This window comes from Rhinolophus ferrumequinum, chromosome 3, assembly GCF_004115265.2.
Source record: "Rhinolophus ferrumequinum isolate MPI-CBG mRhiFer1 chromosome 3, mRhiFer1_v1.p, whole genome shotgun sequence".
In the NCBI taxonomy this organism is placed as follows: domain Eukaryota; kingdom Metazoa; phylum Chordata; class Mammalia; order Chiroptera; family Rhinolophidae; genus Rhinolophus; species Rhinolophus ferrumequinum.
The window spans coordinates 22,944,423-22,960,216 of record NC_046286.1 but is presented as its reverse complement, the minus strand read 5'-3'; the positions used below and the strand labels follow the sequence as shown (position 1 = coordinate 22,960,216).

At 33.6% G+C, this 15,794-nt stretch overlaps 1 protein-coding gene across 1 annotated transcript in view; it reads left to right on the top strand.

The window, feature by feature from the left end:
• BMP5 (bone morphogenetic protein 5) overlaps positions 1–15,794 on the top strand; it is a 111,334-nt gene that overhangs the window by 39,838 nt on the left and 55,702 nt on the right. The window lies entirely within an intron of this gene.

Sequence of the window (15,794 nt, the reverse complement as noted above, 5' to 3'; positions counted from 1 at the left end):
GAGATATAGAGGATGTATTACAGAATTGTACACCTGAAACCTATGTAACTTTACTAACCACCGTCCCTCCAATAAACTTTACTATTAAAAAAAGCACAGAAGAAAGAAAGTGCATTTTCTTGAAATCTAAATTAAAGTGGCTTTAAGTGAACAGAGAATTTCATATTTCAATAAGCAAGATATTAATCACAGAGGGAAAACGTGTTCTGTTTTAATTAAGAGTGATTTCATGCTGCTTTCCATGATCTTTATTTCTTCCAGAATCAAACGATGTCAGATCGTAACTAGACAGTTGCCTGCAGGAAGATAACATTTGGTTCTCTACCTCTCCTCTTCCTTCTGTTCTCCAATCTTTTTTGCCTAAAATGGTGGCTGAATAATACACATTCAATAAATCTTGCTAAATATGTCTCTCTTCTCTCACTAAATACATATTGTATTAAATGAGATTATGTGCATTTAGCATAGGCTTATTAATGTTAGTAGTTACAATTTTTGTAATAATAATCATTATTACTATCATTACTGGCACTCTGACTATTAGAAGGCTTGTAACTATCTATCTAAAGTTCATAAATTCATTAGGATTCCATGATTTAATATGGACTATCCTGTATGATTTTGAGTAAAAAGGGAGACACTAAGGCTTCTAATTTCTATTCCATCATTAATATACTTAATGACAGGAATTTTGCTATATCCTTCTGAGGTTGCTGTCCTGTCTACATGTTCTTCATCATCCCTAGCTTGAATTTATCAGATAATGGATATTAATAAGCTTTACCAACCCTTACTCACTCAGATGCATTTAGTTTCTCTTCCAAAGGCATTCCCTTATCCACTTCCATCAACACTACCTGCTCTGTTTTATTTAATGATTATTTGCATGGCTATTTTCAGCTTAAACTGGTTTCCTTCAAAAGCATAAAGAAGAAAACTAGTTATAAGTGGAAATACGCTTTGAGATGACTTTTGTTTTCACTGTGTGTTAAGTGCAATGTAGAGCAGACTGCTTAGCGATGTTCTCAAGCTTTCAGGGTTACCCTTGTTGCCTTTGTGATCGCACATTAAAGGGTGAGAAAATAAAACAGAGCTTCAAGTGTATTTCCTGTTTCTATACAAGATGAAGTCTTGGTGTACTTCGGTGTGATTGTAGGGATAATAGTTGCATTTTGCAGCATCTGAACAATCCTGTACTGTGATCAGTGCCTCAGGATTATTGAAAATGCTCCCTAGTGTTAGATATCCCAAACCACTATATAATTTTTTTTTTTTAATGAAGGAAAGGTGTACAAAGAAAAAGTGAGAAACTTTTCTCTTTTTGGAATAAGAATGAATACGGAGGCAGAGCATAAAGATTACAGTTCAGAAAGAAATTCAGTAGGCATATGGCAAGTTTCCTAAGAGGCACTGATGTGGTCAGAACTAGATTTAAAACCATGCTCCATGGATTTCTATATAAATCAGGTTGTCTAAGTTATTTTTTCTCTACCTTAATTACGTACTTTATATTTAATCGGATGTATTTCATATATGAGTAAACATAAAACCAATTATTATTAAAACCAATAGGAAGCACAAAGCTGGATATTCAAGTCAAAGTTTTTAGGTGCATGCTTCCAGATGATGAGCTGACCATACCTACTGAATACAATACTTATTTGACAGTTTTTAAAGGCTCCTTTCTAGAGTGTCCTGGGGGACTTGGCAGGGCTGTAGTGAAACAGGGTAAGATAGCTTTTCTTTAATCTGAGCTTCTAGGCTCTTCATGGTCAACAGCAAGCTCTGAGGAGTATGTCAAAACTGTTGGAAGCAATGAGTATTTTCAGATGACTCAAGTGCAGGGCTTTGAGGAAAGAGCAGGAACTTCATAAACATGTCAGGTTCAAATGATGACAGAGGGAAAGAGATCTTTGTGATATTAGCTTTAACAAGTCTTTCTATTGAGTCAGACTGCGCCAGTAATGGACTGTCTGCCTTTTATGCCTGGAGTGCAGCTGTCATCCTGAGATTTCCCGTCATAATCATTCTGGGAATTATTTTTGTTTCTCTTGTGTCAAACATTCTCTTTCTTATAGCCCTGGTTTCACCTTCTTTCTGACTTGCTTGTTTTGGTGGAGCAAATTCTTCAGGAAATTCCTAAGAAATGTTTTTTGGGGATCAAATTTTTGACACCATCCATTTGGCCGTATCCTTACTATACCTTCATAGTTGGTGGATAATTCCATTACATATGGAATTCTAGGATGGAAATAACTTTTCATCATGATTTTGAAGGCACTGTCACCTTGTCTTCTGGATTGCAGTATTGTTTAAGTCTAAATCCATTTTGATTCCTGATTTGTATTTGATTTGTATTTTTTCCCTGGAAGCTTGTAGAATATTCTCTTTGTCCACAAAGCAGACACTATCAAACATGAAACCTTGACACTTAGGATCGGTGAACTGAATTATTTCTTTGGTGACTCCCCTCCCCCTTTCATTTTTCTGCTCTCTCTTTATGGAAACGTTATTATTAGGGCTAATTCGGAACTAATCCTTTTTCTTCCCTTTTCTCTTTCTGTCTCCCTTCCTTCTTTCCGTCCTTCCTTTTCTCCTTCCTCCCTTTCTTCCCCTCTCTCTTTCTTTCTCATTCTTTATCTCCTATTTTCCAAAGTAGAGTAATTTCCTTTGACTAATTACTCTCATTTTTGAAAATTTGTTCAATTTAATCTTTCAAATTAACATTGATTTTAAGTTTTGTTTCCCAGAGATATTTTAACATTGAATATTGTTTTTTATAGCATCTTTTTCTTGTTTCATATGTGCAAAAGCTTTTTTTAGCTTTCAAAGGACATTGTAGTAGTTTTTTATTTATTTTTAATTTTTTGAGTTCCTTCAAGTTTCTTTTCTAAAAAGCACTTTTATCTCTATTTTTCAAGGTAGAGAATTTTCTTAGATATCTGCTAATCTTTGCTTATCTGCTTTTATTTAACAGTGAAAGATTAAAAAGCTAATTAAAAGCCTTTAGCATATGAGTGGAACTTGTCAGTATCATTTTCTCTATAAGATATTCTTGCTTTACCATTTAATCTTTCTATTTGGAATAGTCAGATTTCAATGGGAGGACACTTGCATTCTCTTGTCTGGAAGGTATGGGCCTGGTTCTCAATATCCTGGGAACCAAGTGGGGAATGAGGCCTGGGAACTCAGCATTTAGTATGTATAAGTTTGTCTAGTTCCTCTGATTTTAGAATATTACCACACTCTCAATGGTGCCTGGTGATGCCACCATTTTCCCTCTCCAGAAAACTTCAAACTTCTGCTCATGTGGGGCGGAAGTCACTTAGCAGCACAGATGTGGAGGGTAATCTAAGAATTCATCTGCTTCTTAAAAATCTAATACTCAAACATCCTTACTTTAACTGTACATTCATACCTGCTCTTTATACTCACTTCTAGACGTACTGGACATCCTGACCATTTTGAGGTGGTCTACATAAGTTTTGTACTCAGCTTTTCCTATTGCTGTATTCAGGCTCTTTATGTAATAGTACATATGGGTTAGTTGGATGTATAGTTAAATATCATTAAGAACAACTCCATCTTTTAGCAGCAAAAGCATTAGAAGACAGTCTATCTGATAATTAATATAAAATTGCATTGGCTACTCAGGAAGTGAATAAATTGGCATCTAAAATGAGATTGTTTTATCTGGATCTCAGAAGACTTATTATTATTACAGGTATGTATCTTAAGAAACTTGGAGGATTTGTGTAGTTTGAACTCAAAACTAGATACTGCTCAATGATTCTTAGCTAAATTTTACTCTGAATTTTGTGGTTGACCTAAAATCCCAATACAAAGGAAAAGCCCAGGAGTGTGAAACCAGATCAACCAAAATATGAGACTGTTCATATGAATACTCTGTGTCCTGAAACCACGGAGGATCCCTTGACTGTAATTACAATGTGGTCTCAGTCACTAAATGTGGGTGATCTTATGATTTCTTAATTGATTCTGGCACCTGTTACATCTTTTTAAAATCTAGCACATGTTCTGAAGTCAGTCTCCAATTATAGAAAACATCCTTTTATACAATGTATTGATTCATCTAGCTCACAATTTTAATAATGTGGAATAAAATAATGTTAAGCAAGTCGTGTATTACGTATTCCAGTTTCTATCTATAAACATACAGACTAATGAAACATACTTTGGCTTTCAAGGATGATGTTAGAAAAACATACCAAATAAAAATAGTTATAATAATTTTTTTCAAACTGAAAAGAAACTAACAAAAACAAAACATTTATGAAGAGAGCAACTATTTTCAATATTTTAGGTAGATTAAAAAATTATGGACAGGTTACCAAAGATTCTGTTATCCTATTACATATACGTTTTGTAGAGGAATAAAATTCTCAAGCGTTTTATATAAACAGAGAAAAATCAATGAGAATATAGAAATTATTATGTTGTATTCTAAAAATGCAAAATATTATCTTCTGCAACACATGAGTCATTCTGCAAATTATTTTAAGTACAATTCTATCAATAACCATAAAACGAGAGCTATGTTTTTTATTTTTTATTAACTTTTTCTTCGTCATCAAGAGTAATATATCCATTTAAGAGTAATAAAGATTCTATTAGTCTAGCATGTGTTTTTAAGTACGAGTATAGCTAGCACAAACTGAAAATAAATATATGACATTACAATTCTGTCCAAGTTATCGCATTACCCGTATTTATTGAATTCCTTTCAAAGAAGAAAGGAAAAAATTATATATATGTCCTTAAGAATACTACTATTTTGTCATGTGGGCAGGATTCATTTAAGAATAAATTGTTGATGAGTTCTGCTTTTGGCTAAGTTGGATTAACAAGCTCTGCGTTTATTCTCCCTTCTAAAAAAAAAACAAACAAAAAAAAAACCCAAACCAATCCAAAACAAAACGAAAAAGAACCAAGAACCAACACCAGACTTCTATTCTTTCATTCATTCATTCCACATATATATTAAACATCTATTGTAATCAGAGATTGAGTTAGGAGCTGTGTACAGTTATGAGACAAGTAAAAGTGCTACTGTTGTCAAGGTTAAACTCTAGTGGGGGAGGCAGACAGCAAATAAGCACATTTTACAAAACAAACTTAGCCCACCCGTGGCCACTTGCACGTTGCACGTTTGTTTGCCTAAGCAAAACAGATAAATCAGCTGCCCTAATATTGTTATAGAATACATATGAAATGTATTCTTATATGTCGTTTTATTCCTGTTTTTAAAAATCTATACAACCAAGGAATTGTGTCTCTAATAACGTTACACATCTTTAAGTATAATCACATTTCTCTGTGACCTCCTTGCATGTACCAAACTTCACGGATGCAACCCATTTGGTGGAAAAAAAAAATTGTAGTTTGCTTTTGTTTCAAAATGACAGCTTGAACCATAGATTGAACTTGAGTGAACTCTGTAAAAGTTACACTAATTTAAAATTGAAAGCAGTAAATTTGAGAAGGACATTTTATTTGTTCAGCTAGAAAAATCCTCATATCTTTTATATTACGCAAACGCTGCCTTAAACCCCCTTCATGTTTTTCCTCCATAGAGACATTCTGAACAAATTTAACATAATGTCAAGTTTTCTAGTTGTTCTTTCTTTCCATTACATATAATTATTATTCTTTTTCTGGATAAAATGTCCCTAAATTCTGCACAGTGAGCATTGACTACATTAAAAACGTACTATGAAAAACCAAATCTTTCTTTAGTACATAAGTAAAAATATGCAAACCCTAAATACTTAGGGTGAGTGGCTTTGACAAAGAGATTATCTCTAAATTATAACCAAAGGAAGTGAGAATGGATTTCAGGCTTGGGGAACAGCTATTAAGGGGATAATAATAGACTTTTGATGTCTGTCTTTTCACAGTAGCACAATAGCTAATTCCTGTGACTCCTGACCTTTTAGTGTCTCCCAACCAAGTATTGGCATTAATCTTCTGCTTATCTGTCACCCACCACATTTGATAGTCCCAGGCTCTGTTTTCAATTATCAGTCATTAGAGAAGTCAGGGAGCAATTTCAGAAGAAAACTCACAAAACCTTTGACCTGTTTTTGTCAGAGAACCACAAATATTCACTGTGGATAAACTATATTTTCATTGTACTCTTGATGTAAGGGAAGGTTCTTTGCTGTGTATCGATTTACTGTAACCTCTGTCACCTTCATGTGGTTAAGATGGGTGTTTTTGTTGTTGTTGTTCATTTGTTTTAACTTATCGAGCAGAAGAATTCACAAGGTCATTCAGTGAAATCTGGTGAGATTAGTGGACCTCTAGCTGCCAACATCTATAAAACCCAGAGATATTTCCACTAAAGGAAACCTGAGAAATAAATATTTACCAAAAGGTCATTATCAGACAGTTCTGTTTTTACACTGACTTCTTTTGGGCAAACAAACTTTCACAAATATTTGTACAAAATATGATTAATATCCATTATTTATATACTAATTATATTTACTCGTTAAATAATCATTTATATTATAGAAAATTAATTAATCACATATCTTTTGTATTTATTCTGAGCTAATTTTTAAAGTTTAATATTCAACACACAAAAGTTGAATATTTGTTTTAAATTTCAGTTAATAATTTCCTACATAAAATGCCTATAATGAAACGATAATAAAATGTTTTCTATACGTCAGGATGCATTGTGACCTTCGGGGATAAATATACCTAAGTGACTTCAGACTCATTTAAAGAGGAGTTGTGTCAGAGCCAGCAAATCTGACTGGAGTGATGGACAATATATAAATGTCAAAATATGTGTTCCTGTGTTCTCCACCGTACACAAGTGAAATATCTAAACAAGGCATCGAGTAAATACAATTGTTATCTATTTATCCACTATTGTAGGAGAAAAAAACTGAAGTTTTTAAAACTTCATTATAACAATTTTTTTAAAAAGCAACAAGATTAATCTCCTTTATCAACAATCCCAAATTTCAGATAAAGATATTGACATTTTGATAATCAAAATGTCTGTGATTTAGGCCAGAGTAGCAATTTTGTAGAATTAAACTTTTATTGACCATTTACCATACAAAAAGTGCTGCATGGGGGTATGTGCTGAAAGGAAAGATGAGAAACAAAACAAAAAGAAAACATGCGTATTTCTCTGTAAGGTATCTTACTTATGGAGGAAATATAAGGTGACATAATAATTATAATGCAAGTGGAAAGTGATTAATATGACAGCTACTGTTTTTGGAGAACTTGCTATGTTCCAGGCACTATGCTAATATTCTCTCTCATACATATCATTTAATCTTTACAATGCACTATTGAGTAGGCCTTATTATCTACCTCCACTTTAGAGATGGATAAATGACAGCGATAATGGGTAAATTTCATAATTTCACACTCTTTGATAAGTTAGGAAACTAAGATTAGATCCAAGTTTTTCTCATTTCAAATCTGGGACTCTTAACTATGGTATATATCATCTCTATTATTAAAAGGGAGGCACAGAAAAAGTGCTATTGGGTTCCCAGCTGGAGAAATTAATTTGGATACAAATTTTCAGAGTTGTCTTTGTAGGATCAGAACTGGAAATTTTAAAATTTCTTTTTATTAAATTTATTGGGGTGATGTTTATTAGTGAAATTATATAGGTTTCAAGTGTACAGTTCTATAATATATCATCCATATATTGCATTGTGTGTTCACCACCCAGAGTCAGGAAATTTTAACTGGAGGTAAGGTTTGGATCTCTGAAAAGGGGAAAAACATTTTAGTTAGAGGGAAGGGTGAACAAAACTATAAAGTTAGGAAAGGAAGATGATTATTGAGGAATCATTAATTCATTCAACTTTCTTTCAAAAATAAGTGTTTACTATGTGCTTGCCTGTGGTAGGTGATGCTGATTAAAAAAAAAAAAAATCCTGTCATTAATTACTAGGATGTAGAATGCATCGATGGGATGACAATACTAGAAAATATTGATCAAGTCCCAGGAAACTCATACTATTTCTCATATCCCACCACTGACCCCCTAGATCCCATAATGTGCAATTACAATAAACTATTATTCACTACTTTGGCCATAAGCTTTCACATTTCTTTCCATCCAAACGAATGCTTTTCTCTACCTGGAAGCTCAAAATGATCTTCTCTTAAAGCCTTCTGCACAATGTTTTGTTTTTCCTTTGTTATTTTGCCTTACATTAAACATATCCTCCATAAGCCTCACCACACTTACACATACCTGTACTTTTCCATGTGTGTTTCTTATCATGAGCCACTGTTGCTTTGCTTCTTATATCTCCTTAACTATTAGGGTTTAGACCAGAGTAGTTAACCTATAAATATTTCAGGGTGGAATAAATGTAGAAGTATAACAGTGGCTAGTTTTAAGGTGATCAAGATTAATATATAAGTAAAGTGATAAAGAGAAAAGCAGTCCCCTGACAGCCTGGAGATGGACTAGACCAGTCAATTAGACCTTGGAGTTGCTAGGAGGTGGCCCAGCACTCACAGTTCTCCTGTGGAATATAAATAATTACACAGAACACAGGCATTGGACAAGACTACTCGGTGACCATCAGGGAGGAAGTTAAAAATAGGTCCACTTCACAAACATACCTGAGCACAGATTAAAAACAGGAACATTCTTCAAATCTCGTTCAAATGATCATTTCCTGGGTAATATTAGTGACTTTTCCTTCTTTGCCAATTACCAGCTTTATTCTACTTCTCTTCTTCCCACTTTCTGGAAAAAGTTATTAAAATACCAATTGATAAAATTACCTCTGCTTCCTGAGGGCACCCGGTTCCAGAGCAAAACCCTGCCACTGAATCTTTGCCTAAATCACTTTATATAATCCCAGTGAATCCCTTCTAACACGGTTTTACCCAGGCTCCCTATGGCATCTGTCCAACGACATGTGTTGAAACAAGTCAATAAATTAATCTGTGTTCATCTATAGGTGTGTTTCCGGTGCTCTATTGTCCAGGGCATTGACACAAGGTAGATAGAGAAATTGAACACTAAGGAAGAGAAAAGTTGCTAAGCATGATCACAGGAAATTGGGAGCAAGGCTCAAGTGGAAACATTGGCTTTGGAATGAGAAAGGAAAACTTTTGCCCTGAGACAGAAGTAGCAGTGATTACTAGTTGAAATTCTGGTGCGCTGAACATTAAATTTGGAGTCATAAGACCTAGATACTATTCCTGGCCTTGTAGTTAACTCACTTTGTGACACTGAGAAAGTTATGTTTTTTACCTGTACTGTGGAGAAGATAGTAGAGGCTCTATCTTATTGTATCAGATAAGGGAGAAGAAACAAAAAATTGAAATATATTAATTTTATGAAATGAATTAATTTATTGTTATTGCTTTTTAACTTAATTGTTGAATATGTCAATTTGCATATTAATGGTCGATATGTATAGCTGTTATCATTGTATTATTCTAAGTAACCACTGAGGGCTAAGTGCTGGGTCCATCCAATCTAAGAAGGCCAGGTAGACCATAAGGCATCTACATCCCAATTCCAAAGCTTTTTATACAAGATTTAATTTTTGTGTGTGTGTCCCTAAATTGCTTATATTTTTAAAAGCAAAAAAAAAAAAAAAGGATCATTAAATTTTGTAAATTTCAAATTATAGTCACTATATTCTACATTGATTCAGGAAATTAATTTGTTTACAATATTTAAGTAATTTAACCATCTCACCTTCTTTTTGAGATTTCCTTCTTTATAAAACTGTATTCATGAAGTATTTTTAAGTAAGACTGTTTTAACTACACAACATTTTAAATTCAATTGAAATTGTTCTTTGAAACAAAACATTCAGGGGGACAAGTTTCTCTCCTCCAGATCACACATTGCTGTGGTGTTAAGAGGCTCTTAGGGTTTCTGGAATCTGAAGTTTACCACACTCTCTGGGATGGTTATCCATTCAAAGAAACATGTATGTGCATTCACTTACCAATGAATAGGACTTTATAGGACCAAGTTTACGTTTCTCAGTGGACTAGTAGGTGAAGGATGTCTTGTGAAGTGACACATATTAGTTGTCACATGATATCTTTGCTTTTTTTTCTTTTACTTTAAAATGCTACAAAGATAAGTAATAATTCTATGAGTAATCCCTTAATGATTTTTTGCACTCAGCAACAAACAATAATGTGCATTCTTTCAACAGCTGGCTAGGCTCCTGGGAGAATGCTATCTTTGCCTTGCAGCTACTGATTCTATTTGTGTCTTCCAAATTACAGCCCTTGTGTGGGAGGTTAAGACTGATTGCCCATGAATGCATCTCCTTAAAAATGCAGATAAATCACTAAATAGATAAAGCTGCAATGGTCTGTTAATTACTTCCACTCTTCAGATGTTGTGGACATGAAAATATTTAGACGTGATATTTCTATCCAATTTCTATTAATGGTAAAGTCATTCACAGAGGTGTTTGTTTGGAAAAAAGAGAGACCGCAATCAGTCATTAACTTATGTTAAGTTATATCTCAACAATAAAAGGTTTCAGAGTATGTCTTTAACCACAAGAAGCTTAATCTTTGTAGAACTTTGGCAATTTAGAGCACTTAGAATGCAGTCCAATGCTTATATAAACGCAATCCTGTTTCTTTTCACTATCAGCCCATTAATCATGGAATGTGAATCTTTTGATTCATATTTTATCTCTTGTATGCTTTGATGTTGCCACTTTTTGAAACCAAAATGTAATAATAAATTAATGCTCTGGTTCTGTCCGTGTAGGTGAGCTTTCAGTTTTTGTAGGTAGTTTACACAGATGGAAAATTTTAGAATACATAAAAACCTGCTGCCTAGAAGAAGAAGGAAGTATATTCACCATAATCATTATGATTGTGTTTTGAGTAGTGAGCTGTATAAATATTGTTGAATATTGGATGGTTTATTTTCAGCAAGATTGGGTGTATATATGTGGAGTAAAGCAACTCTTTTTAATTTTTGTAGAGAGCTCTGTTGACAACCATCAGCTCAAATAAATAAGCAAACAAAAGTTGATGGACTTATTTCATTTTAATGGTGATATTCATTAGCTTACATTAAACAATCTTCAAAACAAGCACGCATTATAAATTGCAATGGGAGAAGAGCGTGTGGCATTAATTAGAATGTATGTGTGACTGTTTGGCAAAATATAGCCTGTCGATCTTCTCAATTATATAAGCAGATATGAAAATAGTCTAGGCAAGTCATTGTGTTCTGTTTTAACATATAATTTTCATAGGTGAATTGATACAGGATATGTATTGTAAATCGAGTTTTATTTGTTCCTAAACTCTCTTTTCCACTTCACATGAGGGAAATTGTATCTTATGGTATGGGATTAAAGAATTGGTCTCCCCACTAGAGAAAAGTTTTAACCTCCTGATCTTAGTATGTTTTAACACTTTGTCATTCTATCTCCTTGACAAGTCTGGGTGTACTTGAATGAGCTAACCCTCCATTTTTTTGTTTTGTTTTATTTTATTTGTTTTTCTTTGTTTTGTTCAGTAATTAAGAGTCTTTTCTACCACCAAATAGGAATGTAATTATGGTTTTTGTGGAGTCTTGCATATTTTAATCTAGCAATTTCATTAGGAATAATAAAGTTTTTCTTTTTTTAGGAAACTCATGGTATTTAGTTGATGTAACATGTAAATTAAAGTGAATTGAAAGGAACAAGTATTTAATATAATACAAATTTTAAAAACCCAAGAATAGTATACTTTAAAATTTTTTTGTCTTCTTGTTTACTTGTTTGTCTTTTAATCTTCCCAAGCCATTTACAATTGCAATGGGTTATAGTGCACTGCAATATATGGAGAAAAGGAATGTTTAATATTGACCAAAATTATCACAGTGTAAACAAGGCATGGATATCTCCTATGAAAAGCTTACATTTAGGGAATGTAAAATGTGTGTGTATATTCTTTTTCATCTGTTTCAAGAATGTTGATTCTGGTAGTGGATCTGATGGGTAAAAGTTTGGAATATGAAGGGATCCAGCTGGTGAGTTACAATTATTTTAAAATATGGTTGTAGTAAAAGGATGGCTTGCATACTAGTATAGATATTATATAATAATTCAAGTTATGGATATAGTCACTTATTTATTCATGAGAAATTTTCTTAGATAAGAAATGGAATCAATATTAAATAAATGAATATAATACAACACTTGCTAAGGTAAAGACTGGAAGGAATGAGTTTTAGAAGAATGAACAGAGTCCAGAAAGTATGGCGTCCTCTATAGAGTAGCAGCATCATAAAGGAGAATGAAAGTATTCAAAGAAGATAAAGTTTCCTCAGTGATAATTAGATTTTAAAAAAAACACTGAATCCAGGAAAAACAAACCACAGTGTTGTGAAGTCGAGGGCTTGGAAATTGAAATCTTGATCCTGGGATGAAATCAGTTCTCTCCTAATTATACATTGTGGTTTCTTGGGTAAGTTATAGAAATATATGGGCATAAGTAAAGTTGTGTAGATTAAACCAAGTATGTGCCAAGTAAATGAGAGTTAAATAAATTATCAAATCTTCAGTTAATGGGAATGCAGCAAGATGATGCTGAGTAAAAGAATGGAACCTGATTTTGATCCATTTATACAGTTCTTCATTCAGCAAATATTTGTTAGAAGACATCTTCGGATTAGGCCTTGTGTTAGATGCGAATTATATATTGTTGTTCAAACCCTTGATTCTCCAGCCTGTTCACCTCTTTGTTTGTGTATTGCTGAGAGACATTGTTTAAATATACGAACAATGAACCAGTCTCTATATACAGAACAGTAGGATGCCATTATGTAGGTGATATGGGCATTGGACAAAGATTTATAATGAGCTTTAGAAGACAGGCATCTGTTACTTCCTAGCTGTCATCACCCAATTTCTCATTCTTAAGCCAGGGATATTAATATTTGATCCTCTGTAGCATGACTCTTTGTGGTAACTGAGATTACCTTGTGAATATTTGTAAGCACCATTAGAAGTGCAAGGCTATATAAATATAAGTTTTATTCCATTATTCCAACATGTCCCATGTAATTCACTAGTGAGATTATAATTCAAAGCAGGAGGATATAGGATTTTGACTTACTGGACAAATCTGCACTGCAACCTTATTCTGTGTGGTATATTTAATATAAATTTTTATTAAACTTTTAAAAATTTGCCCCCTTTAGGGGTTAGGTTAAATAGCCTGGATTAGAAAACTGAAATTCTATAATAACAGCTGAAATTCTAGCTTTCCACTTTATTACACTAACATCTCACAGGGGATTCTGGAACAGTAGATGACTTTACATAATATGAATTCAAAACTCATCTGCATTATCCAGGTGCATGCTTTAGATTGGCTCTTAACACACTCATGACTCATCCCTTATTTCTAGGACTAGAGTTTTTTATGGTCTAAGTTTCAAATATAAAATTGATTGTTCATGAAAAATTGAATGATGATTGTTGTCACTTCAAATTTTGAATGTTGACTTTCAGAATAGAGAAAATATACTTCTGAATGGCTGGTTGGTGTATATATCATAAAGTATGGAAGTCCTTAAGCAGAGTCTGGGACAGTGCCATCTAGTCAAACATACAGACATTTCTGCAGCAAAGCAATAAATATTCATAAAATGTGGAATAAATAGAGACTTTAAATAACCTCAAATCAGTTAATTTCCAGGTTTTCTGCCAAATGAACTTGAAGCCAAACTTTTAGTTTTCAGAGCTTTTTGGAATTTGAACTTGTGAATATGAGATTTTCGGTCTTTATTAAAGCATAAATACTTCATAAATTACGACAAAGTAATAGTTCATAAGCAGAAGCAGCATATTTGGCACTTTAGAACCGTGCTTGGTGGCATCAAATACTTGGGTTCAAACTTTTTGGCAGGGTATTTATTCTCTATGCTGTCTCAGTTTCTTCATCTTAAAAATGAACATAATAATAGAGCCTACCTCATAGGTTGTTATGAAGTGTAATATGTTAATATTAATAAAATGCTTAGAACAGTGCTTGGCATGTAATAAGTGCTATTTAAAGCTGTTTCATAATGCTTCATATGAAACATGATTGTTTCATAATGTCATCTACTTTATTTAAATTAAGATCAGAAAAGAACAAGCTTACATAGAATTAAATTTAGTTCTCTGTAAACAAAAGTTATGGCTAGTTTTAATATTCATACATGCACTTTCAGTTATGAGATACCCAGTTTCTAGGTATTTTCTAACGATATACTTTCCCTCTCCTATGGTTCAGTCAAGAGAAAGAAAAATGCACAGGAAGGAGACATGTTCACAGCAGCGTCCACTATTATCAGCAGAAGTTTACACAGAGAAGAGGTTTAAATTATGGACCAAAATAGGATCCTAAAAATGAGGTTATGTTTCTTATTGAGGGAAAAGTGGATTAATGATCTCCTTGGGAATGGACCTCACTTAGGACCAAGATAATGGTATTTTAAGAAAACAGAACTTCATGAGTTATGGGAGGTGATGTTTGTCTGAGCCAGACAGCCCGAGAGCGCCATCCTTGCCCAGTTCCACAGAACAAAATGCCTGCAGGTGTAGGTTACATTTTTCTCTTTGCCGGCTTAGGTATCTGAGGTAGAGGGTGAGGATGAGCTCTTTGCTCTCTAAAACCTCCTACTCCTCTGGGGAAAGTAAACCAGAGATTGTTTGGAATGATGAAGACAAAGAATTGTGGGTTCCTTTGTCAAGAGCTTTCTCTTAGACGTGGAACCCATCTGTCGCTGGAACAGCCTTGGCTCTCACAGTCACTCCTGGAAGGTCATGACCCTCTTCTCTCTTCCTGAATCTTAACCCTTTCTCTAGTTTAAGATCCCAAGTTTCATATATTTATGGCAGTGTTGACGTAATTTCAATTAAGAGGTATTTTGTATCTTAACCCAATTTTTGAACCTGGTGAATACAACTTTATACATTTTTTTTATCCTTTTGTAACAAAATTTTATCAGTGAAATGTGTCACTGGGAACATTTAAAATTATTATAGACTATTGTTTGAGATATCACTGTATGAGATATTTGCATACAGTGTTTTGCAGTGGACTGTCCTATATTATCCCAGATATCTGAGATTTTAAGAAACACAATGATACTGAGAAAGTTAACTCCAAATAATATTACATTACTAAAAATGAGCCCTTTGAATAGATTGTTCTTTAAGAAAGTTTTTGGCACCCAATAGATACAGACAGTATCAAATAACAAGCTATATTACAAAGCCAGATTCATAATATGCTGGACACCTACTGCCCTGAATTCTTCAACATTCCTTAATATTCCCAAGAGGAAAAGTTCTCTGACTTTATTTGATAAGAAGGTTCCTGAAGAGTGTAAATGTGTTCCCCTTTAAATTCTGAGTAAGAACAGACAGAAGTCTTTGGGAGGCTTTATGCTGTACCACAAACAAAGAGTTTGCACTAAACAATCCATAAGTATTAATGAAAGTGCATTAAAAAAAATCATTTGCTGAAAGGAGAAGAAAAACTCTTCTGGGGAAGACATTATAGAAATGATCTCTATTCTGAAAATGAACTTGTTTTATTTACTTGACTTCTAAAATGTCGTAAACACAGTCCTTATGTGCCTGCAATTCCTGAGTCTTCCTTCCTATTTTCCTCCCTTGGCTGTGCTAAATCTCACCACTGACTTCATCTGGAGCTCTGGAGGTTTCTGTAACATATTCCTAATTTCTGTATGAACCCTTCCGTGTTTTGGTACTTGATACATACTGGTAATCACT